Source organism: Bombus vancouverensis, unplaced genomic scaffold (assembly GCF_051014615.1).
Source record: "Bombus vancouverensis nearcticus unplaced genomic scaffold, iyBomVanc1_principal scaffold0052, whole genome shotgun sequence".
Classification (NCBI taxonomy): Eukaryota; Metazoa; Arthropoda; class Insecta; order Hymenoptera; family Apidae; genus Bombus; species Bombus vancouverensis.
Window position 1 is genome coordinate 220339 of NW_027468943.1, and position 27597 is coordinate 247935.

At 38.3% G+C, this 27597-nt stretch overlaps 1 long non-coding RNA gene across 1 annotated transcript in view; it reads left to right on the forward strand.

Moving 5' to 3' along the window:
• The first annotated feature begins 5714 nt into the window (after positions 1-5714).
• The window catches only part of LOC143304734 (uncharacterized), a 71292-nt gene continuing 49409 nt past the window's right edge, over positions 5715-27597 (forward strand). Inside the window, exon 1 of the long non-coding RNA XR_013061385.1 lies at positions 5715-6102. This is a non-coding gene — a long non-coding RNA (uncharacterized LOC143304734). The remainder of the gene's footprint in view (positions 6103-27597) is intronic.

Genomic DNA, 27597 nt, shown 5'->3' on the forward strand with positions numbered 1-27597 from the left:
TGAAGGACCTTTTCTAGGAAATCTATGAGATTTATGGAAGGTACTTGAAACTATGGAGGATACGCTGCGAGTATCCGGTGACATCTCGTTGCCATATTGCTCGCGGTGCGACGTAACAAAATGGAATAGAAAGATTATACCACAGACGAAATTATACTTTATACTTTATTATACTTTATACTTTATTATTACATTACATCAATTGACATCTTTGGAATTACAACGATTCGATACACATTTTAACGTTTTAAACGTTTTAACGTTTAACATTCTAACATTCAGTTAGAACTTTGTATTGATTAGAGATATTGTAACGACCAGAAATATCGATACATATATCAATACTTTTACCTCGAAATTCGTAGATTCGTACTCTTCATTGTCCATACAAATTGTGTCATATATGTCCAAACCAAATTTAATTTCCAATTTAAAACCAAAATTCTTTTTCGAATATGGCACTTCCAATTCTTCTTATTCTCACTATTTAATTGCTAGCCGTATCAAGTAACAACGAAAAAAATAATAATATCTAAACGTTAAGCAGGTCCATATTTTGGGGGATACAATTAAAAAAGTAAATCGTCGGTGGAATATTGTTTCATCTATCAAGAATTTTGGAAGATATAATTAGAAAGGGTAGAAAATTGTACTCCTTATCGAGCATTTTTTAAAATATGATTGAGAAAGTGGAATCTGGATAGAAAATTGTTTTACCTACGAAGCATTATAAAAAGTAAGTTTAATAAAACTATACCTTGGATATTTCATATATTTTTTCATATTATTCGCATTCGTTAAAATTTTACACTCCCAAACATCCTGCTATACTTGCACAAAAAAGCGCAGTCTAGTAATATCTCCCTCACTGCTCCTCGCATTTTCTTTCTAATCATCTCTCGTTCGCTTTTCCTGATATTATTCTCAGCGTAAGTTCAGAGTGGCGGTTTTTAAACTCAGGAACGCGCGGCTGTTCGTTAAATGAAATATCAAACGTAAGAATTGCCGCAGTCTTAACGCGAGATAATTCATTTCGTGGCACAGAGCGCACGTCGTTGAATATTAATTCATATCTCATATAAGTTGCGAATAAAAAAAGCAGATAAAAGAGGACAAAAATCCGATAATTACCGCGAATCTTTACGCAATTTCAAGAAATACAAAAGAAATTTGTTTGTAAGCATGCTACTAAGTATTATTAGAAGTACTGTACTTTCGATATTTTACATATTCTTGCATATTTTCTACATTTTCCTGTATTTTTGTATCCTTAAACTTTCCGTAAACGCGTAAACGTCTGCGTTCTGACAATGACAAGGAAGATTCTACTGATAAAAATAAAGCATCGAATTTCACCGAACTCTCAGAAATGTAATTCTCAGATCACATAAATTAAAAAGAAAGAACAAAAGAAAATACAAATATATATGTCGGATCGGGATTCGAATTTTGGGCGCGCGACGACTCTTCATGTGGACTAGCCATCGTTTCACAAAGCCGAGATTTTATTTACACGTATATACAGGTCTATCACTAAGCTTAACAAATAATAAGTACAACTAATAATAAGTCTAACAAACACTAAGCCCAATGAATAATACGATCTACGAATAATTAAATTAAATAATACTATTAGCAATGTTTGAGTTCAAACGAATCCACGGTCACCGGGATAACTCCTTACTAAGCGAAACTAACTTAGACGCAAATGCGATCCTCGAAAACGCTCGATGTATCACTCTCCAAGGCAATCGCAAGAATGCCAGCCTCGTGGAGATTTTTCTCCCTGTACGATTGCATTTTGTTTTCTATCCCCGTTTGGAAGCATCGAGAAGGTTCCAAACGCCGTTGCTAGGCACACTCGTTGGAAGCATCGAGAGAGTTCCAAACGCCGTTGCTAGGCAGTTTCTGCCTGGAGTTTTGGTTACTAAATACAATGTATGTCCCATTGCATCGGCACCTCCGAGGCAACATCACACGTGGCTCGGCCCGCTCTCGAGGCCGCATGCCGCCACAACCACACTTCTCGGAAAACACATACAACCACTCCAGACCTCCGTTAGATAAAACATCCATCCCGTGACCGTGGCTACGTTCAGCGACCGATTGTCACCTCGAACCCAATCTCGCTTATTACAAATCTTAAACAATTACAACTATAATAAAATCTAGGCCAAGGTACTAGAGGATGTTCCCAAAATTTCCAAGGAAGGGCTTCGGCTTTCCTTTCATCTCCGACATATATATATACATACGTAGCCACAAATCAATTTGGATCACGACAGATAAAATAGGTAGCAATAATGTCTCCACGAACATTATCATAATTTATTGGAATTTACATAAAAGCCAAAGAATGCTATTGTTTCAATGACACGGCGTTTTGTCGAGTTAGATAAATATGAATTGTGTGTTTGAACAAGTGTTCGGTCGTGTTTCACGCGACGAAAAAGGAAATCACAAGACAAGGTGTCGCCTCGTTGGAAGCAACAAATCGCAATACGAGGGTGGAAATTGGGTGACACCGGGAGGATTACGAGGGATGAGAAATCTGTCGAGAGCGTGAAAGGCTCGCGGTCACCGGGTTTCTCCAGTTCTGTCGCTTTTAACGCCGAGTTCTTCCGCTTCGAGGATAGAAGCTGCGAAATATCGTGGCCATTGTCCAAAGATTTTCAAGAATATCCGATGCAACGTCTTGAAATTTACGAGAGCAAGTCTGATAAATTCTTATCTCTGGTCCATTCGTGGCCAACTTTTTAATACCCTCGTAACTTGTAACGACAAATAAAAATATTGGTACAGGCCAATTTTTTTTTGGATAAAATCTTGTGTGAATTTACGATTCTTCGTTTAATTTTTTTCCCTTATTGTCTTTACATATTTGGAGTTTAAACGCGTTATAAGTACGTTTTTTTTTTAACATGATTACGTAGAATTCTTATTCTGAATAAATTATTTGTTTCCGCTTCATAACTGTTTCTAAATTCCAGTGCATTTAATCTTGAAATGCACAGTAACATTTTATACTTTTTACGTTCTAAGGAATTTTCAGGATCGGTTAAAAATTAAATTACAGTAATGGTAATACTCAATATTAATGTCAGACGTGGATACTTCACTGTTTCGTATAATAATTTGTTATCTTGGCATCGATCAAGGTATTTAATATACAAAGCGTACAGATTAATAACAATTTTAATTAATCCTTCTTCTATAGTATTCGCCGTTCCTTTCGAGCTCGTACCAATTCAAATAGACTTTCGAATAGATTTCAAAGATTTGTCTGTTCAAATAAAACGCGATCTTTTTTATTTCCCTATCAGTCGTCCCGTTACTGTTCCGTTGTTTCCAACAGATTGCAGATTCGTTTAAAAAACATTTGTAACGAAAAACAAACCCACTCGCAGAAATGTTATTCAATATCGCATTTATAACTTTCATAGACATCCTCCTCTCATTGCTATCATTGTAAACAGATTGAAACTTCGTTTGCAAACACTCGCGATTAAAAAAAAAAAAGAAGAATTAATCTTAAACAATTTTATCTTGTGCTCCATTTATAATTTTCATAATTGTCTTCCCGACGTTGTATCATTTTAAATGGCTTTTTTCTATCCATCTATGTTGCAGCGAGATCAACGGTCCTAATTACTAAATTGCACGATGTGTTCATACAAATTCACTTTTTATGAACGCGATGAAACGAAATGAAACCTAAGTAGAGATTTGTTTTCTCATCAAGTATAACGAGTTTTACACTTTGGATAGATTGCCTCGTTGTGAGAAGGTCTTAATCGTTTATAATTGCGATTAAGTAATTGCAATAAGTCATATTTTTAAGAAACGTTCTCACATGCTGTCACACACTCTAATTAGAAAAGGATCATGAAACATTCGGTTTATGATATTATTTGTTTGTAAATCTTCCTGCTTCCGGAAACTTTTTTAAATATGAAAATATTTATATACAAAATTAAATATTTTTTTCAATATCAACACTTCTTGCGTTTATGTTGTCCTAGTCAGAATTATATTATTTCGTGTATCCTGTTGCTTTTTATATGATAGTCCTCCCGTTGGCCGCGGATTCGTTATTAAGCCTGAGGCCCTCGTCACTAGTGTCACTATCGACAATAAAGGTACCCCACCCGCGACCGGACGATGGAGAACTCCAACACGGAATCGCAATCTCCCGCGAGCCCTGCCCGGGAGGGCGCCTCGAGCTCGGACTCGGAGATTCAGACTCGACATATATATTATTATATATATTATATATACTATTATATCTATATAATATATGTATTTATATCTATAAATATACGTATAAATATATCTATTTAAAAAAATAAAGTTGACCTTCATATATCGCCAATAATATCGCGTGCGTATAAAGAAACTAATTACATTTAATTATTACATTTACATACATTTAACTATTATTACATGCATTTACATACATTTAATTATTATTTTTTTCATAATTATATCTCGTTTGAAATATTTTTCGACATAATTAATTGTTTCAAAAACACATATTCCAGCCTTCTAAATGATTTATTTTGCGTATTATACGAATTATTCCATCTATAAATAAATTGTTCTCTATACACACAAACACGCACACAGTCTGTTAATTACACGAGTTAATTGTATCATTTTTCTCGATAAGTTGACAGAGCAAGGAAAATGAGCGACGAACCTACCTACAAACTAATCTACTTCAATGCCCGTGGTCGTGCCGAACATATACGGTACATATTTGCATATACTGGCATCGAGTATACCGACGAGAGGATCCCCGAAGAACTCTGGCCTGAATACAAGGATTGTAAGCGTGAAGAATCGATCTTTACTTTCATCGTTCAACTCTCAGGTATCTACCATTTACTCAAACCTTTCTGTATATAAAACTTTCGTTTCACGTGCAGGCTAAACTTACTTAAAGTAAAATTTCATACGGAATAAAGTCGAACTTTTCATTAAGTTTTGCTTCCGTAATATCGTGTTTATCGAATACCAACTTAATTCACTTACGATTCTCGAATTTTTGTGTTGCAATCTTTATTGTTTTCAATGAATCGAAGCATTTCGAATATTTTGAGAAAACCGTAAATAGGTGACTTAAAATAGGAATACAAAATTACTTCTACGTTTCTCGTTAATTTAAAAACTTTTTGGGACTTGTCGGAAAAGAAGGATAAAAAATTGAAATCAGTTCGGAAATGAACAAGAACATAGCTAAAAAGTCGAAAGAACAAAGCAGACATAAATTTCGATCTTCCGTTGCGACATTTCTATCGTAAATAGTATAATAAAAGTTTTACGCAACATAGTCTTCGATATAATCTTATATGTCGCTTGCAGATAGAGAAACCAAAAATCAACGTAAGTCTGTAAATCAATCCTGTCGGTGTAAAACACAAAATTACGTTCGCAAGAGACATTCGATTTATATTCCTTGCATTTCAATTTTCATTACAAGAACCGTGTACAATTTCTAATATTTTTTCCGTGTCTGGTATTATGCGACGTGAATTTTTTATTCGCAGTTGTAAGTCCACTATCATTGCATAAGGTCTTCCCGCAAAACGATACTGATCGTTCCTCGTACATTCAGTACACCGCATCGGACAGATTCGTTCCTTTCCGTGAGAATTACAAATTTTATACTCGATCATTTATCCTTGATTTTAAAGCTTTAGGTTCTTCCCAACAGTCAAAAACACGCGATACCTTGTCCATCGTAATCGTAAGAAAAGAAAAAAAGGAGAAAGAAGACATTTCTGTATTTCTTTACTAGGCCATGTTGATTAAAACCGAAATGATTTCGATTCATTTATTCACAAGAACGCAACGGCCTCGGAAGCTGTGTTGTGATTTCCTATCGATCGTTTCCCTCTACACAGTGTTCATATGAGCCATGTTTGTTCTTAGCAATGCCTTATAAAATGCTGCCTGTGCTGGAGATAGACAGGAAACCGGTAGCGCAGAGTAACGCTGTGGCGCGATACTTGGCGAAGAAGTACGATCTAATGGGAAGGAACGAATGGGATGCGATGATATGCGACGTGCTCGTCGATGCTCTTGGAGATTTGAAGCAAGGTGAGTAACTGATGAGATGACTTTGCATTTGTCTCACCACAGAGACAGACGTTTAAGAATTCATTGTGAAAAGACGCGTACAAACAAGATACGTATGTCTTTCCGTTAAGCGAATGTTACAGTTTGTTTGCAAAAGTCAGTTTTTAGATTATAGAATCGTAGATAGAATTTAGAGGATAGAAACTTTTAGTAGTCACTTTTAGTTTAGTAAAGTCTTATCGACAATAAGCAGACTACGTTATGATACAACGATTCCAACTGAAGATTTCTATCGACATCACGAATTCGATGGCTTCCAAATTTTAGATCCCCCGACAAACACTCGACTCAGGTTATCTATTATCGTAATCTTCCTACGGGATTTTTTTAACTGCGTTGCGTTAACGAATAACGGGATAACATCACGTTTCTCTCAACGCCTTTCAACGTTCTACAACTTTTATTCTTTGCAAATCCCTGTCTCTATATGATAAACGCTGGTTATCCGCGGAATTTACGATTTCAATTTCTTTAACGAGATATTTATCATATTACACAATTCCTGTAAATGTATTTGTAATTATATCGCCGAAGAATTGTATTTAATTAAGCTATGAAGTTGTGGAATCGTGAGAAGGATTATTTTTATAGAACTGTCTAATTTCCATTCGACATTGATTCAGGATACACATTACTCTTTTTTACATAATACCAGTTTTGTCATTTTTAATTAACAAATACCTCCAAAGGTTGAAGTTTCTAAAATTATCCATTAAATTCTGACAATAAAATAAAAATGCAAATTCTTCCTAAAAAGCTAGTGATCTTTAGTTAAGAGTTCGATTTTTCACATGTTTCAAGGTAAATTAAAAAAATTGTTTAATAGAGGAGGTACAAAATAAATGTATACAAACCTTTTTTCAGACGACATGGGCGGACTTCGTGTTTGCAGCGGCCCTTGAAAATTTCGAGTATATGTTTGGGGCATCAGCTTTGGATAAATATCCAGCTCTTCGAGCATTGAAGAAAAGGATTCATAGAATACCGGCTATTTCTGATTGGCTGATTAGGCGCCCATACACAAACAGCTAAAAAGCTAAAAACGTGTGGAAAAAAGATGACCAGTACACCACTACATATATGTAGTATCGTGGACGAAAGGCCTAAGAAATATCGGGCGAACTATGAACAATGTCGCGAGAGCCGAGGCGCCGTCGGGCCCATCAATGTGTCATCGGTCTTTTCAAGTGCATAGTTTCGTGGAAAAGACCTACGTGACCCTGGCTACGAGCGTCTGCAGAACACGTGTGCGGCGGGCCTAGGAAAAAGTCAATAGAATGCGACAACGGCCAGAGTGTGAGTCGAGAAACAGAGTGTGAGTCGAGGAGCCGAGTGCGAGTTGAGCGGAGACAGAGTTTGCGAGTGGCGTTGCCGAGAGAGTGTTGATTGCGTTTTGGTAAAAGTCGAGTCGCTATCTAGTTATTTAGTTGCGCTGTTTTCTGTACGTTTGGCGTGAATAGTTCAGGTTGAACAACAATCGTCTTTTTCTGTCTGATTAACATCTCTATTGTCCACTCCTTGTAAATACATTATATCACGATATTACATATTTTTGGGGGCTCGTCCGGGATTGGACAAGACAGAAAACGAAACGGTTTAACAGAGCTATTCGAGCTAGTTGTGAATTTACCGGTACGCGGTGCGGTAAAAGACGATATCGTTGACTGTTTAAGTTTGTGTAGTGTGAAAAATGGCAAACGTTGGGGGCGAACGATTGTCGGGTGAAGAGGGTTCGACGCTGGAGGAGCTGAGGAGTAAGCTCGCGCGAATGAACCTCCCTATATCGGGTGCGAGGTCAGTGCTGATTGCAAGGCTGAATCGGGCGTGTAGGGCTGGACAATCGTATCCTAAGGGATCGACGGGCGGTGAAGAGCTAACCGGTCAACGAGATTTAGGAAACGTACAGAGAGCTGAGCGTGATTGTAACGAAGATGAAGATGTTGAGAAAATGAATACGAAGGAGTTGAAGGAGCGCCTCGCTAGTTTGGGTTTAAAAACGACGGGCAGAAAAGTAGAATTACGCGCACGGCTACAAGCGGCCATGGATGGTAACGACATATCGTCGGAAGAAGAAAGCGACGACGAAAGTGAGGATGAAGATGACAAGAAAAACGCAAGAGGATACAAGAGAGATACGCGAAGGGTGTGAGGCGAATGAAAAGAGAGTGTGAGTGTTTGCGTTTCGTCCCGGGACTACCGGTGGACTCGTCAGTAAGGCTATGCCCGGTAGTCCCTGCCTTAGACGTAGAGGGAGACTCGCTAGGTGCGGTATTTATATCAATCGCTCGTATATTCGACCGCTAGCGAGTTAGACAGACAGACTCGTTGTCGTCGTAGCCCTCTAGTGTTGGCGGTTGGTACCCGCGGATCGCCCGGGAGGTGTTGCGCCGCGTTGATGCCTCGACCTGTCGGCGTCCTGTTGATACCGATCCGCCACACAGCCTCCCCCTAGCGCTATAGCGTGACCCCAAAGCTATATAGCGCGATACAAGTTAGAGGGAATGGCTCGTCGTCGATGATGGAAGGCTGATCGTCGTGGGGACGAGGTGGTTGTCGCCTCCTCTGACGTGCTGCTGGAGGTGATGCCCATGAACTATTGCAATGGCTACATCACTTCCTGGCTTGGTCGTCTTCGGTGGTTGGCTCCTTTCCTGACTGCTTCTCCAAAGGTGCGTGTTCGTTGTCGGTGGTCACCAATGAGGCGAATGAAAAGAGAGTGTGAGTGTTTGCGTTTCGTCCCGGGACTACCGGTGGACTCGTCAGTAAGGCTATGCCCGGTAGTCCCTGCCTTAGACGTAGAGGGAGTCTCGCTAGGTGCGGTATTTATATCAATCGCTCGTATATTCGACCGCTAGCGAGTTAGACAGACAGACTCGTTGTCGTCGTAGCCCTCTAGTGTTGGCGGTTGGTACCCGCGGATCGCCCGGGAGGTGTTGCGCCGCGTTGATGCCTCGACCTGTCGGCGTCCTGTTGATACCGATCCGCCACAGGTGTATCAGGACCGTGATGAATATTGTCGAAGGGCATGTGTTGGTTCGACACTGAGTTTTAGAGACGTCGAAGATGCATTAGAGTAGTTTAGTGGCGACAAAGGTGAAAATGTCGAACGATGGTTCGAGTCGTTCGAGGAAGTCGCTGATACGTGCATGTGGTCGGATGGGCAGAAGGCAGTCTACGCCAGGAAGCTGCTGAAGGGATCAGCGAAAATATTTGCGAGCTTCGAGTGTCATGCCAGGACTTGGCATGAGTTGAAGAGGGGGCTAGTGAAAGAATTTTCGAGGAAAGTCAACAGTAGGCAAGTACATCAGAAACTTGAGGAAACAAAAAAGGAGAGTGATGAAGCATGTTTGGCTTACATGTACCGCATGCTCGAAATAGCCAGCCATGTGGACATAGAGGAGGAAGCAAAGGTGGAATACATAGTGGATGGAATAATAGACGACGAGAACAATAAGGCTATATTGTACGGCGCTACGTCAATCAAAGAGTTGAGGAAGAGGTTAGTGATGTACGAAGAGCAGAAGAGTCGCAGAGCAAAGTCGATTGTGAAGCCGGCTAAAACCCAGAAGAACGGGAAGCCCAGTCAATCTGTAGATGCAATGAAGAAAAGAAGATGCTTCATTTGCGGTAGTGAGGATCATCTAAGTGTTAAGTGTCCGGAGAGGGGAGAAGGTGTTAGGTGTTCCGAGTGCAGCGGATTTGGACATATTGCAGCGAGGTGTACGGCACGACCGAAAGAGACTTGCGTAGTGTCAAGATCCGAAAAGGGGAAGTATGTGAAGGAAGTAATCGCAGGAATTAAGCTTCTATTCTCTGAAATTACTCTCAAATCTCAGAGTCAACCCTTCAAATTCTCCACACTGGATCTTCGATTCTTAATATTTGTAATATCGTAGAATAGCTTTGATTGGAGATCGGCTGAAATTAGAAAACACCGTGTACGTCGTCTTTCGTGGTTTGTTTACATCCAAGAGCGCCTAGTAACAGTGACGCGAGAAAAGATAAGCAGCGTCAAAACAGAAGTACGGTTCCACATTTCAAGGAGTGGCAATCGAGAGGCCAGAGTATGTGAGCCGAAAAGTGTGCGTGTGTGTGTGTGAGAGAGGACGAGAGCAAGAGCGAGCACGACCGAGCAGGAGTGTATTGGCGAAGATCAGAGCTAATTGAGTCGTCGAAGAGTAGAGTCGTTGGAGGTTTCGAGTCGTCGAAGAGTAGAGTCGTGAGAATTGATAGAGTTGTTAGAGAGAGAGAGTGTGTGTGTTAGATTCGTTGTGACGAGAGTGATCAAATAACTGCAAAGTTATTTGATATAGATACGAGTATTGCATTTAGTTTCCGTTAAATAAATATCGTTCTCTGTCCAATTTATATTTGTATATTCAATTTAATATTAATAAATTGTAAGTAATCGGAAAAAAATTTCTATCCTTATTTTCCGATATTACATATTTGAAGCATAAATTAAAAATCGACACATTGACTACTTCAAAGAAATTAGCCCGAACGAGACATAACTCGTTCATCGTGGTTTTCGCGCGAAGTAAATATGCGGTTTCTCAATCGTTGTGAGATCCCAACGACGTTAATTCTGTCGAAACGGCGACGCGCGACGACGATCGCACATTCTGTTGCTAGCGAGTGCTTGCAAATCGCGACGATATCGAGCGTAAAGACTAAGCGCAAAAATGGAGGACACTCGGCGGGGAATTGGAAATGCTCGATGACGAAAGGTATTTCAAGGTGTAATTACATCCACCTCCAATTGGATCGCACCTTCGTTCGGTTGCTAGGTCAACAACCTTCGATGTTATTCAAATAATGCAACGGCTGGGGCAGCCGGTAGCGAGTCGTAAAAGTTTCAATAAAACACGTTCCTGCTAGTGAACGTATGTTAAGACTTAAACCGAGTTTTATTTCGCTACGCCGTTTACTAGTTCGAAACGATCGATTGCATAATAGTAGCTGTTTCTTTCATCTCGGAAACACGATCGTAAACGGTGACAACGATCCAGCTTATTCCTGATCGTGTTAATTTCCACGCAAACTTTGTAAACATTATACGTCGCGACGCTCTCGTTAACGCGTCATTCCCTCCAACTCGAAAGTCTTGCAACTTTGGTGATCCGTTTTCTGTGTAAAATTGGTTACGAGCATCAGGGGACTTATCGTCGTAATCGGTAAATTGTTTATTAAGGATCTACAGCTTTTAAGGATTTCTCTCTAGAGATTTAGAGATTAGAAGTTTCATTAACGCGTTATCGTGTCTCTAACTCGATCTTTTTTCGTGTAAATTGGTCACGAGACTTACGAGCTTCGTTGTAAATAGAAGGTTAGTAATATTTCGTAGTTTCGTAATAGTATATAGACATTTTAGTGCTTAAACGCGCAATTTTTAGTTCGCTTTTCGCTCGTATCGGCGCTATGAAACGGATCAATATCTCAACACTTTCCTTTAGTTCTACGAATCATCTTTCGACCGGCTTTTCTTGGCCTACCGTTTCCTAACGCTGTCCTAATACTATCGTCTTGCTGAGATCCTTTTTCCGATTGTATCTTCTGCTTATTTTATTATAAATCCGAACTTTCATTCACGTCGTATGTTTTACAGCGTAAAATCCGCTAGAGCGTTCCAATAAATGTAACCAGTAGGTGCTCTAATACTCAAACGCACCTGTGCGTATCTCTCCATATTTGCTGAAAAAAAAGATGAATCTTACGTTACATTTTCAATATGCGTAATAAGCCGAAAATTTCTCTGATGCTAATCCTTCGTAACAAAAGGATGGCATCACTATATGCATGAAAATAGCATTTGGCAATCGTTAGAAACACGATACATGGATATATATGTAGTTGCCAAATTAACCTTCGCGGTGTTCAAAGTGAACGGCTAGAAACGATTGCTTTTTGCTATACGCGCATGGTTCGATTGCACCATAATTCGTTATTAAGACGTTTCGAGAGAGGCAAAGGATGTGGTGTCGCAACGTGTTGCGCTCGCACAATGCTCCTTGGATAAAATTCCCGGAGCGCGTATTATCGCGTACGCCGCGCGAACGCGTTGAACCTTCGCGCAAACAATGAGAGCGTGAAGGCGAAAAAATAGCGTCGAGCACGTAACATTCGGCCTGATATCGTTGATTGGCCGCGAATCGTCAACATGCACGGGACAGTTTTACGTAAAGACATTCGATCCGTACAATTATGTTAAGACGTCGACCATAGAACGTACTACGTTGATGCAATTAAAATTTCAATGAAACAGGAGAACGCGCGAATAACTAGTCACCCCGTTGTTGACCATAACGTACAAATACTTTTGTTTAAGAGCTGCTCGTTAGTGTTTACCGCGTGCAGCGATTAAGTGACGAACAAATTACGTTCAAAGGGTATAGAGCTCGTTCTCGATTAAAATTCTCCTAACTTTCTAATGGTATTAGAAATTATAACTAGAACGTATGTACGCGACTGGCAATAAATATCAGGACAGCCGCGGATATTTAGTATAAATCGAATATGTGTTCCATTGTCCTTAATTTCTTTTATTATCGATTATTATTATTATAATTTTTATATTAATATTAATATTATTTAATATTTTAATATTAATATTATTTAATATTTTAATATTAATATTATTTAATATTTTAATATTAATATTATTTAATATATTAATATTAATATTATTTAATATTTTAATATTAATATTATTTAATTTATTCTATTATTGATTCGTTCCATTCCGTTTACGTCATAATACGTAGCCTGCGGATTTTTACGCATATTTTTCAGAATATAAAGGAAGCGAAAGAAAAAACTAGAAGCTGGATAAAAAATTGTTTTACCTCGATTAAACGTTACAAAGCGTGCTACTTTCCGATGTTTTATATATTTCCACGTGTCACACGTGTACTTTGCAATTTTGCCCTTTCAGATTTCACAGAAATGCATAAGACTTCCGTGACCTAATTTTTTGGCACGTGCACGTGCTTCAAAATAAATTCGATGATATTAAATACCAGATTATAGGAACCAGAAATGAAGAGTTCTACAACGATGGAATGGGTAAATGATTGTCGATCAGACGAAAGACAATAGCAAACAACGATATAGCGATGATTAATTAATGTAAGATTTTTTCCTTTCAGCAAACAAAAATAGAACTTAACGAACTCAGTAATTGATAAATGATTACGTATAAGATAAGTGCATTTTCCAACTGTGAGTCATAGTTTAGCCTGTGAGTTTAGTTTAGCCTAGATAGGATCTTAGCTTTGGAGTAAATAAGTATAATAGTAGCAAAAAATCGATAGAATTGTTAAAAGGCTGTGACTAATCCTGGTCGACTGGTCAGTTATCATCTGAATCTATTGTTATTTTGCTAGTATACTTTTCGAATCATTTTCAGCTATTCTATGGGCAAGCATTCGTTTCTTTCGCGCATGCCACGTATCATTCGCTCATTAACTCGTTTTTGAAAGCTTTTACCGGCGAATGAAAAACGTAACGTACACTTGCATAATGCGTTCGAAGTGTTCGTTCGTTCAATATTCATGTAAAGGTTAGGCGATACGCGTGATAAGTCGCGATGCTACGAGATGTGATTAGATGCGGATGTTAATGTCTTGTAAATACCTTTCCTCGACTATGATAATCATCGAACACTAAGAATTTCGCAAATCGATGCAATTAATCGGTGATCTTGTGGGAAGAAATTTCGATATCACGATAATGTTAACGATAGTATGTTAATTACGACTAGTACCGTTACTGTTACATTGTTTCATAATTAGTATTAGTTTAATATAGTCAACGACTCCTCCGCAAGCATCCGTGCAAGTGTTATTTATTATTATGCTCACCTTCTATTGGAAAGTTCTTGCCTTGCTCAGCAAGTCTTTTTGATTTTTTTCCTGTAGAACTTCCGCGTGTTACCGATTTTTATGCTATGTACGTGTTTGTAGGAGAACTTTCTCTGAGCCGCGAAGTTTTCTTTCGACGATTCAACGATCGAAAATCAAAGAGAACCAATGTTCTCTCTTTCGATAAAGTATGTGATGATAGCCATTGCCAAAATTATTGATATATTTATCTGGTTGAAGACAATCTAGCAAATTATACAGCAAGCCTAATGAAATAATAATAATCTTTATCATTAAATTGCGCCATTATTTCATAATTTCATTGAAGGATAATAGAAATTCACGAAGCCTTCAAATTGGATTTCATATTATAATAATGTAAACATCGTTTGACGGTATTATCTGGTTGTGAATAGGGTTGATTTGATTCAGACAGCGCCAGTCATCATGACATCGACTTCCTATCTCGTTATGTAACATTCATCAGAATAACAGACGCAATTACCGTCACTGAATTATCTTAATGACATTCGTTATTAATGAGTAAGTGTTTTCGACATACGTCGGAGGTCGCAAATCTTGGATCATCTTTCTTTATTATCTGTTTAGATCCAATCCAGTTCCTTCACAGAACTTCTTTCCCTTCAATTTACCTAATTTAATAATTCTTCAAAATTTTCTCATTTTCATTTCTCATTGCATTGTTTATTATATATTCTACAAACCCGTATGAACACAACGCAATAAATTGACACGATAAAAGCGTTGAGATAATAACCACGAGACAATACTCGACAATAATAATACGAGACAATAATAATCGAAAAGGCTGATGAAACAAAGGAATGAGTAATTTGTAAAGACAGGAAAACAGCAATTAACGTACATCCAGCTACAATTGAAAATAACTTTCTTCGCTTTAAATGAAATTCCAGTCAAATACGTTTTATCAGACTCGACTAACAATCAATATTATTAGCTCAATAAATACTCGAGATTCCCAATATTTTTTGTCGAGTTTCAAATAGAAAGTTAATTACTCGCTTGTCGGAACGTCCATCGGCATCGAAGACCGTGAACCAATCTACGTTATCTTCTCCTTCGTTTCAGGCTGTCGCTGGCGATACCAGTCAACCGCGAAGGTTACTCGAGATGCAGCATGTACGATGTAAATTACACGGAAATTTTGCTAAATGGAAGCCACGTACCGGACCCATCGTGGCCAACGAAAGATTGCCAACAAGGATGGGAATTTAATTATACCACCGTCCCTTATGCGTCTGTGGCATCCGAGGTGACAGAAAATGTTCGACTTGTAATTTCCTGCTTTTTGAATATTTTATCTGTTCCTATCAATCAATCCCTTTATACTGTGTATGTCGTATTCGATTATTTGCATGATCTATTTCGATAAAAAATAAGCGTAGTGTACAATTTTTGGAAAGAAAGAAGAACGATGGAAAGGGTCGAATAAACGTTTGTGGAAAGATCGATAGTTCAGAAGTGGGAAAATTAACAATGTCGATTTCCACAGAGGAAAATTATAGTACGTAACAGAATTACTAGTACATATTGCAGTAATAATTAGTGCATGTAGTGAAATTACAGAGTACATTCTAAATTCAAGCGTTACATTGCCAAATAAAATACAATCTGAAAATGAAACTGAAAATGAAAATACCGGATTGAAAAGAAACTTTAATAAAGCGTTATAACGAGCAACAGCGCGAACACACAGATTTGTTCGACATAAATTGCAAGACTTTTTGCTCCAGTGGATTTCCATGAACTTTGCGTCGCTCGTCAGGAGGAGAATTATTCATCGAGGGGTAGGAAGTATCCAGAAGAAGGACGCGAGAACGCGCAGGGTCTTAAGCTTCTCCTTCTTTTTTCCTCAAAGGGAAAGGAAAAAGGACAGAGGCGCGCTTCATTAGGAATTTCGAAACTTTGATCGAAAATTCGTTTAATCGAGGCGTTGAAATTGCTATAAGATTGCCGTGATGCTGATAGTGATCAGAAGTAAATCATTCGACTGTAGTTTTCTGTTGCAGCTGGGATGGGTTTGTCAGTATGATGCACTGCCAACCATAGCTCAAAGTATCTTCTTCATCGGCGCTATCTTCGGAGGATTAATTTTTGGATGGGTTGCTGATCAATATGGAAGAATACCAGCTTTGCTCGGAGCTAATTTAATGGGATTTCTCGCTGGGGTGGCTACTGCGTTCACGGGTAGCTTCTGGCAGTTCACTTTGTGTCGTTTTTTCGTTGGATTCGCCTTTGATAATTGCTTCACTATGATGTACATATTAGGTAACCGTTTTTCAATAATTTCTTTTTTGCCCTGGAATTGAGTTTGAAAGCCACACAGTGGCTACAAAAAGTACTTGTACGTATGTATCCTTATTTCCCAATGAAGCGTCTCTCTTCCTTTTTTTTAAATCAGTTTTTACGTTTCATTTTGATAGCATTAATTATTTATAAGCATGTATGAAAGTATTACAAATGATACGAAAGCTAATATTTTAATCAGTCTTATCTTAAGACTTAGTCTTAATTAATTGGTATATATATAAATGACGTTCTAAATACGATGGTGTACAGTTACTTTTTGTAATTACTGTAAGCAGGAAGATCTCTAAGTTTAAATAAAAAGGAATCTCTACAACATACTGTAAAACTGTTGTTATGCTTGATTTACGACTGACGTTTCTACAAGTATATGAATTTTGCAACAGAACTCACGTTGCCATGCAACAATTTAAATGAAATTGAAAACCATTCAAAGTTACGAAGAAAGATGCTTAAATACATATGAATATACATGAGGTCATACATATTTATTTTTCAACTGCGGCGTTTATATCAAAGAGAGGGAGAGAGACAGAGAAAAATTAATTTTCCTGTTTTATAAGAATTTCATGCAAGATAAAAATATGAAACTTTAAGATAGTTGGATTTATATATACCATTGAATATTTATAATATTTAAAGGTAGTTAGTTCGCAATTGTTACGCCGGGAGACTCTCTGCCTGGCCCAGGTCACACACCGCGGGCCAGACGGACACCAGATGTCCGCTCTTCCGTACGGCGTACCCTCAATAGCCTTAAGCATCCGTCATAAACCTGAGTCACTTGCCTGCTAAGGTCCTTCAAACAAACATCTGTTTCCGAGGAATTTCTCGAGACTATTGTCTACCACGGCTTAACTAAGGAAAGTTGGTTTTTCGCACGTACGCTGCAACTGTCCTCCCACTAACCACTTTCTCTCGAGGGCGGTTAAGACCCTTCGTTTAACCAATTAGAAACGAAGCCTATTCCCTCACTCTCCTAAATAACATCGGCACCAACAAATCCGATGGTCCCGTGCGCTAGACACACCCATCCTTAGCTTTCCTCCGACACATCATCGTCTCCCAGTACTGTACTGATTTTACATCCTTCGAACGGTCAACATCCTTCGAGCGGGTATACACACCCGCAGATCAGTCACTCACTCATCTCGTACATACGCACCAGTGTAACTATCCTCGTTATAAGTTGTGGAATAAACGGTGAAATATAACTTACTACTGTGTCATATTCATTCAACCACCTCTGTTATCTTAATCGAAACAGGGGAACGACTACTTCGCGGCGTCGATTCACCGAATCGTAGCGAGAATTTACGCCTCTCGCTGACGCGTTTTCCTCGCGACCGCGTCTCTCCGCGAACGGTCGTAACAGCAATCATTTTCTATACTAATATTTTCCCTCTGTACTCGCGATCAATTATAATTTTGTTTTCTCTTTTAACGAGACAATATTCTGATTACAAAGGATTAGTTGTTCAAAATTGCTTTTCATTTCTGGACAACTATAGCATACCAGGGTTTTCATAAATTTTCACTTCCCAACGGAAAGCGAAGGTAACGAATGAATGGTTCTACAACGAACGCTTCCACAACTATAAATCTATGTATATATATACATACATACATGTATATGGTTTTAATTAAAATGAACATCTTCTTCTAGCAAACTTATTTAAAATTCGTAAAAATATCACATAATAATATAAAACAATCAAGTAACATTTTAAATATTCCATTGAAAATTCTAATAAATTGTTTAATATAAGATCGATATAATTCATGCTGAATTCATTGTCTGATATCCATAATACAGGCAATTTATAATACAAAATTTTATTATAACTCTACATGAAAAAATTTCAATTATAATACTGTAGAAATATATTTTCCAGTTATTGTTCTAATATCAATATACTGAAGAGAAAATCTAGACTAGTCTCTGTCTTGAAAGATATTTTATACCCTGAAAGTACAGCGTTAAGACCCTGATTGAAACTTTTGAAGAGACTCTGTTGAAGCGTAAGAACGCTGATTGAAAGTTCATCAGACGAGTCATTGAAACGAGTTTTCTTGATCGAATAGCAAGTTTGTCCTGCAGACAGCATTCCAATTGTGAAAATCGAGACCAAAGAAACTCAGGTGACGTGCATTAACCCTGAATCGATGACTCAAGCCGAGGTTGGAAAAATTTACAATTTGTTGGACAAAACAAGGCCAAGTTGACGAGATTCGTGAGCAAGTGGCTGGTTCGTTAATGAGTTGGCGTTCGAATTTTCTTATTTCTATTCTAATTATCAAGGTCGATTAAACGATTGATCACGAATATTCGACGGAAATATTGAGAAAGAAGGCTCGATCTGTACGAATGTAAATCGTATTTTAATCAATGACTTGAGAAAGTGAGGTATTGATTGAAACTAAGATAAGTGATACTAATTCGTTTCGAGCGCGTAACAAATTACATCATCGGATTCATTGATTTGCAAATAATTCTATATTCAGTTCCGTATTTATAATCGAGCGTAGCGAAGATAAAATGAAAGGGACGTGATTATCCGAGGGTCTCACAACTAGAGGAAAATCGATGGGAACGAGGAAATCCTTAATTGTAGAAACTGCGTAGAAAATACCGTGGAAAATATCATATATATTTTAATAGAAATATTTTTGTACTTTTTTTTAAACATTAAAACTTTAGAGCTTTAGAAGCTTTATGTATTAGTATACGTATTTATACAGACTTTGAAATTCATAACAAATTTCTCTAGATAGATGCGGATTTTTTGTATTGTTTCGTATGTATACTTGTGTCACTTTTCTTTCTAACGATATTTAGTTAAAAAGTTCGTCTATATCATTTATAATAGATTTTGTTTTTATTTATATTAATGTTAATTTTATATTAATAAAAATCACTGAAATTTTCAGTATCATCATTATTTAGTATCATCGAATTTCTTTCTTCTTTATGTTCCATATTATTATTAAAATTCTCTAATAAACATTCAAGTATCCTATAGAATATTTCCATTATTTTTCACGTATTAATTGCAGTCATATTTTCCATATTTTATTATCGATAAAGTTTGAGTTGGTTCTTTAAATTCCTATTCAACATTCCAGCTAACCAGTCGATATCAATAACACGTGCCTTTCTTCCTGCCAGGATTTATAACTTATTCAAGCAGAACGTCACTCGACCAGATCGTTGAAAGCGTAGAATTCGATCAACTTCATACAACTCACATACAAACTGCAGATAATGCTAACAGTGGGAGGAAAATATGAGACTGCAAAGCGTATAAACCTAGTAGTTTATAAAAGCATTTACATATTTGCCACAGAAAATTTATATGTATGTAGAATATGTGTTATATAAAACATTCTGAAATTTCATTAGCATTGTAATGATTATATTGGTAAAGTTTGAAGCATTTCTGAAGATGCACATAGAAGTTACGAGATATTTAATGCAAACATTTATTTAGTACAAATATACAGCATAAATAGTTATCTTAAACATGTAATAAATGGTTATCAAATATCGGGATTTATTAATATAATAAATGTTTGACTATTTTTATAATTAAATATTTTTGTAATTACTGTGAAATATATAATTACGCTAAATAATTTTGTATCTTGTATATAGATTTTTAAATTTACTTAATTGAAACTCGGCATTATAATAACCGTATTTATAATTCTGACGTCATATTCGATATAATTATTATATGACTTTATTACGATCCTAATGAAATTCCAATATATTCATGAATATATAACAGAAACGTAATAATACTTTGTTGTACTAATTATGATACCATCATATATAATAAATATAAATAAATAAAAAATGTCTATAAATGCTAAGATACTTTTACGAGCCAACAGGCGAGAAGGAAGAAACGAAAGAAAAGAAAGAAGAGAACGAACGTCAATCAGTTTCGAAACGTTAACAACGTCCTTGCGTTGGACGGTGCTCGCGTTTATCGATTGGTCGCATTGCGAGATATCGGTCAGATTATTATTATTAATACGATCGTCTGTAATTTATCTTTGCTAACTGTGCCGCACGGAATCTTCGTTTACAATAAATGAGTTGTCGCTTTTGATCGAACGGTAACACGATATGAAATTACAGGGTGACGGAAACAGCTGGGAGAAAAGCGAATACTTTTTCTGCGCGAATAATGTAATGTTAAAGGCAGTGTTACGCCGCGCGACTCTCTGCCTGGCCCAGGTCACACACCGCGGGCCAGAAGGACACCAGAGGTCCGCTCGTCCGCACGGCGTACCCTCATTATCCTTAAGCACCGTCCATAAATCATAGATTTACGAGAAAAGGTCCTTTAAACAAAACAAACATCTGGTCCCGAGGAGTTTCTAAACACTATTGTCTACCACGGCAGGACAAGGGAAAGTTGTTTTTTGTCACGTACGCGGCAACTTTCCCCCCATTAATCACTTTCTCTCGAGGGTAGTTAAGACCCTTCGTTTAACCAATTAAAAACGAAGCCTATTCCCTCACTCTCCTAAATAACATCGGCTCCAACAAATCCGATGGTCCCGTGCGCTGGAGGGACCGATCCTTAGCCTTCCACCGAGACAGCATCGTCTCCAAAAGACACTGATTTCACATCCTTCGAACGGTCAACATCCTTCGAGCGGGTATACACACCCGCAGATCAGTCACTCACTCATCTCGTACATACGCACCAGTGTAACTATCCTCGTTATAAGTTGTGGAATAAACGGTGACCTAACTTACTACTGTGTAATATTCAATCAACCACCTCTGTTATCCTACCCGAAACAGGGGAACGACTACTTCGCGGCGTCGATTCACCGAATCGTAGCGAGAATTACGCCTCTCGCTGACGCGTTTTCCTAGCGACCGCGTCTCTCCGCGATCGGTCGTAACATTTGGTCCTTCGAGCCGGATTATCAGTGGCAGTGGATAGTTTTGTCACCCATCCGGTCGAAACATTCGATCTTTCGACCCGGATTCAGTGACAAGTGAAAAGTGTGGACACGTAACCGGTCGAATCATTCGACCCTCAAAGCCGCATCACGCGTCAAGTGAAAAGCGCACACCAGTGACACCCACTATCATACAGTGCCACGTGAATCCAACATAACCAGCAGCGGAAGCGTTACCCCCCAGCGAGGTCAGTAACGTCAAGGATCGTCACCCTTGAAGAGGTAAAATTCGGTGGTTAAAACGCAACCACGCAACCTCCTGCCGCAACTGGACAATCTTCAACAGAAGTAAGTTATAACCATTCCACTTATCTAACAAACAATGACAACCGGAAACGCAGAGAAAATCACCTCCTTGCATCGGGAGCGAAGCAATCTAAGCGACCAATTCCAGGCCGTATCGAAATCACTCGACGAATACGAACAGTCTGGTCAGCACTACAAGGCCACTTTAAGAACTTATCGAAAACAAGTGGACGACATTTGGAAACGGTTTAACATTGTCAACGACCAATTACTTGAGCTCGACGACTTCGCACCTGTGGACTTACTCGATGTCTATGTGGATCTGGTAGTACGATTGAGCGCTCTCATCGAACTTAATTCTTCCTCAACGGATGCCTCCAAGAGAGTAGCGAATCCAAAACCTCCGGAATGCAGCAACAAAGCTCCTAGCAGGTTCCAGAGACCACCGATCCCATCGCAAGACACGCGAAGCTCATCGCATCACACTCGCAACGTGTCACCTAAACGCGGCCCGACGACAACCACATTAGCATCGAACGTTCATGACTCTTTAACCGCAGCCCACAACCTAGATAGTAACGGGTTGAATCCCATCCAGGATAGTTACAAGGTCAACGTCGAGTCGAAACCTACTGTAAAGGCTTCGAAATCCACTGTGCTCAAACCATCCAGGGGCAGTGTTTCTTCGGGCAATACTTCTACGATGGACGTCCAACACAACGTATCGACGTCCAATCATCTCTCTTACATCACGTCATCTGCACCACCCGAGATTAGAAACATTGCATCGGACAGTCACACTTCGAGACGTAACGCGAAGACTCCTACTTCGCCACCTCAGAGATGTGCTACGCCTGCAATTGGCCCTACTCAGAATCATTGCCTCATTATTAATACCATGACTAATCACTCAAATGGTATCGGTAATTTACAGAACATTCTATCTGATCTCAACGATTCGCTGCTGAGTTCACAGAGCGCCACACCGAACAAGTCGCGTGTCACGGACTTCTCCCTGAAGTCACCCTTGGCTGCAACGACGCTACCACACTCTCCAATGGCAAAACAAGTCCAAATCACGACGCCCAACGCTTCTCCTCTATCAAGAATCATCACTAAGAGAATGCGATTCGAGCGGGTCATCGGGGGGAGCCCAGCCTCCCAATCAACCTCAAACCGCCGCACCGCGCTTGATGAATCTTCACCAAGCATCACCGACGTTCCCTTCGACGATACTTCCTGGGCCGAGGTGTTTAACGACACTTCCAGAAGCAAGATTCACGACACTTCTTGGGTCGTGAATTTCACCTGGAAATCGCTCGGCATCGGCGAGGAAGACGGCGATCCAGACTACAAAGGGGACAACGTGCCATCCAGGCAACGGGCCTTCGACCGTATCTTCGAAGTCACCCTGGCGACAATGGCCTCATCCAGACTACCACAAGTCATACGGCAACGAGCATCTTGGAACGACGTGCCACGCAGCGCGTCCTACCAACGAGCCAACCCGATCACGCAGAATAAGGACAATCAGCAATCAACAAGGAGTCGGGCGGCTGCTCCAATTAACTCCACCTTTAATGAAAGTTTGATCGGTACCCTCTCAACGGGGGGAGGATGTTACGCCGCGCGACTCTCTGCCTGGCCCAGGTCACACACCGCGGGCCAGAAGGACACCAGAGGTCCGCTCGTCCGCACGGCGTACCCTCATTATCCTTAAGCACCGTCCATAAATCATAGATTTACGAGAAAAGGTCCTTTAAACAAAACAAACATCTGGTCCCGAGGAGTTTCTAAACACTATTGTCTACCACGGCAGGACAAGGGAAAGTTGTTTTTTGTCACGTACGCGGCAACTTTCCCCCCATTAATCACTTTCTCTCGAGGGTAGTTAAGACCCTTCGTTTAACCAATTAAAAACGAAGCCTATTCCCTCACTCTCCTAAATAACATCGGCTCCAACAAATCCGATGGTCCCGTGCGCTGGAGGGACCGATCCTTAGCCTTCCACCGAGACAGCATCGTCTCCAAAAGACACTGATTTCACATCCTTCGAACGGTCAACATCCTTCGAGCGGGTATACACACCCGCAGATCAGTCACTCACTCATCTCGTACATACGCACCAGTGTAACTATCCTCGTTATAAGTTGTGGAATAAACGGTGACCTAACTTACTACTGTGTAATATTCAATCAACCACCTCTGTTATCCTACCCGAAACAGGGGAACGACTACTTCGCGGCGTCGATTCACCGAATCGTAGCGAGAATTTACGCCTCTCGCTGACGCGTTTTCCTAGCGACCGCGTCTCTCCGCGATCGGTCGTAACAGGCAGTAAACCTTGAGAGGCGAAGTGATGAAACGAGTGGTCTCAGAGAAGCTTCTTTACGTCTTCTTCTCCTTTCTGTATCCTTTCTATGAGAATAATATCTCGTCTTCAGAAGAGATCTCCTCGCCCTATCTACGCGTTGTAAAGGCAATACAAACTGAATGATACATATATTTAAAAAACGATATTTTGTTGGTTTTATGAATATTGATTTTTATAACGTGAGGTTCTTCTACTCTTATTTTCTATTAAATTAATGATACATATATTTTAGAATGGCTGTCGCAATGGTGATGATGATGATGGTGATGATGATTTGCGAAAGAAGATGTTGAAAATTACAGACAGCATAAATAATATTTAGATTTCATGGAAGTTGATTTTTGTAATGCTAGGTTCTTCTATTCTTATTTTTCATTAAATTTCTATGTAGAAAATTATTAAACATTTGGATATAACTGGGAGATTATTTCCGTTCATGCGTACCGAGTTACTCGATGGTCTCGTACCGAAGCTGATAACCAACCCAGATTTTCAGGAAAGCGATTAATAGCTTAAAATTTATTCGTGCGAGATAATAATCCAAAATGTAGTTAAAGTTTTTAAGCATTGTTTGTTAGGATTACGAGAAAATGATGAATTAACAGTTATGTATAGACACGTTATATATATGTAGGAGGTCCAGAGCGTATTGGAAAAATTTACGGCGAATTAAACAGGAAATTCCGAGATATTTGCTCAAAATATCTGATTTGTGGAATTATCCTATAGCTATTTTATTTAATAAAAATTAATTCAGGTAATTTTAGAGAATAGAAATATCTGAAACTCGTGATTTAAACGAACGTTCGTCATTTTGGTTTATTGTGAATTATAAATTGGTTCATTATGAAGCATGAAAAGTAAAATTCAATGGTACAAAGTGATTTTAAATAAGGAAGCGAGTTCCATGGTAAACATGGTTCGAGCATCGCAATTATAATAAAGCAAAAAAAAAAAAAAGAAAAAAGAAACAACCACTGAGCGGTAATTATCAGGAAGCCACTAGTTACAACTAATTGAAGGTGATTCCGGATTAGAAGCAAGCCACTATTAAGTGGCTAACACGGTTGCTTCATTAAGAGCAATTACTCCCTATTTTACGGCAACTACAAATAGACGTTGTTCACTATGATATATTTCCACGTGTTTATCGCATCTTGTCCTGTTATGCGATTAAAGAGTTACAACCTTGCGTTTCTAATTTATTGGACGTATACGCACCAGACATTAATTTCGTCTACGTATTCGTGAAATTGCGAGATTCATTCATCGCGAAGGTCAGTTCAATTGTTCAAGATAACTTCTCATCGTTTTAATCTGTTTTCTTGTACGAAAATAGAGTAATATTTACTTGTCATTGCACTGTGGATATATATCGATATGTTCGTTCAGGAAGTCAATTGTTTTCATCGAATTAGACTCGACTTTCCGTAGAGAATGTTCGTTTCGACATAAATATGTATCTCAGGCTTATCGATCTTTCAATATCTACCATAAATAGCTTAACAAGGTAACACACGCTCGTGTTTGAATTATGTAAATGATCCTTTGACTCCAACGATCCGTTTATTCACAGTTAATTTATGATATTGCTAGTTACGCGTGATTCTACCTTTTGTATCTTTAAGAAATACAGGGTGATTGGTAATTGGTGGTACAAGCGGAAAGGGGGTGATTCTACGCGAAAAAAGAAGTCGAAAATATAGAATAAAAATTTAAAAATTTAAAAATTTAAAAATTTAAAAATTTAAAAATTTAAAAATTTAAAAATTTAAAAATTTAAGAAATTTTAAAAATAACGTCAATTGAGACAACGATCTACAGTGAGATCCGTTATAACGAGACGTGATAAAGTGCACGCGTACCGAGCGAAAATTCAAAGTCGATTTTCTCGAAAACAAAGCCTCAAACGAAAAATTTTTATTCTATATTTTCGACTTCTTTTTTCACGTAGAATCATCCCCTTTCCGCGTGTACCACCAGTTACCAACCACCCTGTATAATTCGTAAATAGAAACGTATTCTTGTCGATAAGTATCGAAACACTTACGGAAATTTAAATGGGCTTGAACAATCATCGGGAAATTATTAAAGTCCTTGTTATTAGATCTAAACACGATTTAATCGTAGAACTAAACACGTTTGTTAAATTAATCTATATATTGTATATCTACTTTTTATATATTTGTAACTCAAATTGTTCTTCTTCATATTGCGTTAAGTTGCCCCAAAAGTTTCTTTCGTTTTATATTATTTTATTGAATTACGTATGATCTATTTTGTCCCAATGAATATAATTCAATAAAATAATATAAAACAAAAAATAGTATGCGTCTATTATCTCCTTACGAGACGAAAGAAATTTCTGCGACAACCTAATATATTGTTCCATTCTTTATTCACAGAATATTTCTTTTACAGATGATTCTTCTAAATATTATGTTTTTTATTCCAGTATTAGAATACGTTGGACCAAAGTGGAGGACATTCGTGGCGAATATGTCGATCGCAATATTCTTCACATTTGCAACTTGCATTCTACCCTGGATCGCCTATTATTTGGCCGACTGGAGGATGACCTGTATTGTCACCTCAGTTCCTCTTGTTCTAGCCGTAGGTACGCCATGGTTGATACCGGAAAGCGCTCGATGGCTGGTCAGCCAAGGTCAGATAGACAGGGCCATTAAAATCCTTGGTAAATTCGAGCGAATCAACGGCACCAAGGTGCCCGATGACATCTATAGACGATTCCGGGTAAATAAACCGATTACCGCAATCTTTTCCGTATTTTCTACTTTTATGATCTTTCCTGCTTTATGTGCGTTCTATAAATACCAATTTATATGCCTTTAAGCATATCATATAATCATTTTCTTTGAATAGAAGTCTAATTGGGTCTTTTACGTAATGAAAATTTGTTTACAACCTAGTAATTTTATATCTTATTCATCACCTAAATTGCCAGCGATAAATTGCTGTCAATTTCTGTTATTGTCTGTTATTGTCTATTTCTGTAATGTTATTTATTGAATTTGTATATTGTTTTTATCTTTGAAAATTTTTATACAAATAGATTAAACATTTGGAAACTGCTCAGTCTATGAATAGATCATGGCAATATTAACATTAATGTACGATATAAGGAGATAATCGACTTTCAGAGGTTTGATGTTTTATAAAGTAAAATGAAAAAATTTGCGAACGTCCAAGTAAACTATTTCGAAAGGATCGTCTCATACAAATATAACATAAACTTTCTTCCGGATTTTATCGTAATCTTTGTACACATAACAGATTCACATAAATTTGTAAGAAAAACAGACAAACGACATTAACTAGTTAAAAATTTGCTAATAACAGGAAACCTGTGCCAGAATCTGCAAAGAGGAGGAAGCAGACAAAACGTACTCCGTGTTGGATCTATTTAGAACGCCACGACTACGGAATATCACGATTCTATTTATTGTTATTTGGTTCGTATCGCTATTAAACAGATATCAAATAGATTGACGTAAAATCGGAATTGTATCTTGTAAAAATCTCACGAACAGTTTTATATCTTTTGTCTAAAAATACTTCATTTCTGAAGCAAGGAATTTGCTTCTCACATGAAATATGATAGCGTGCTTTTCTTTATCA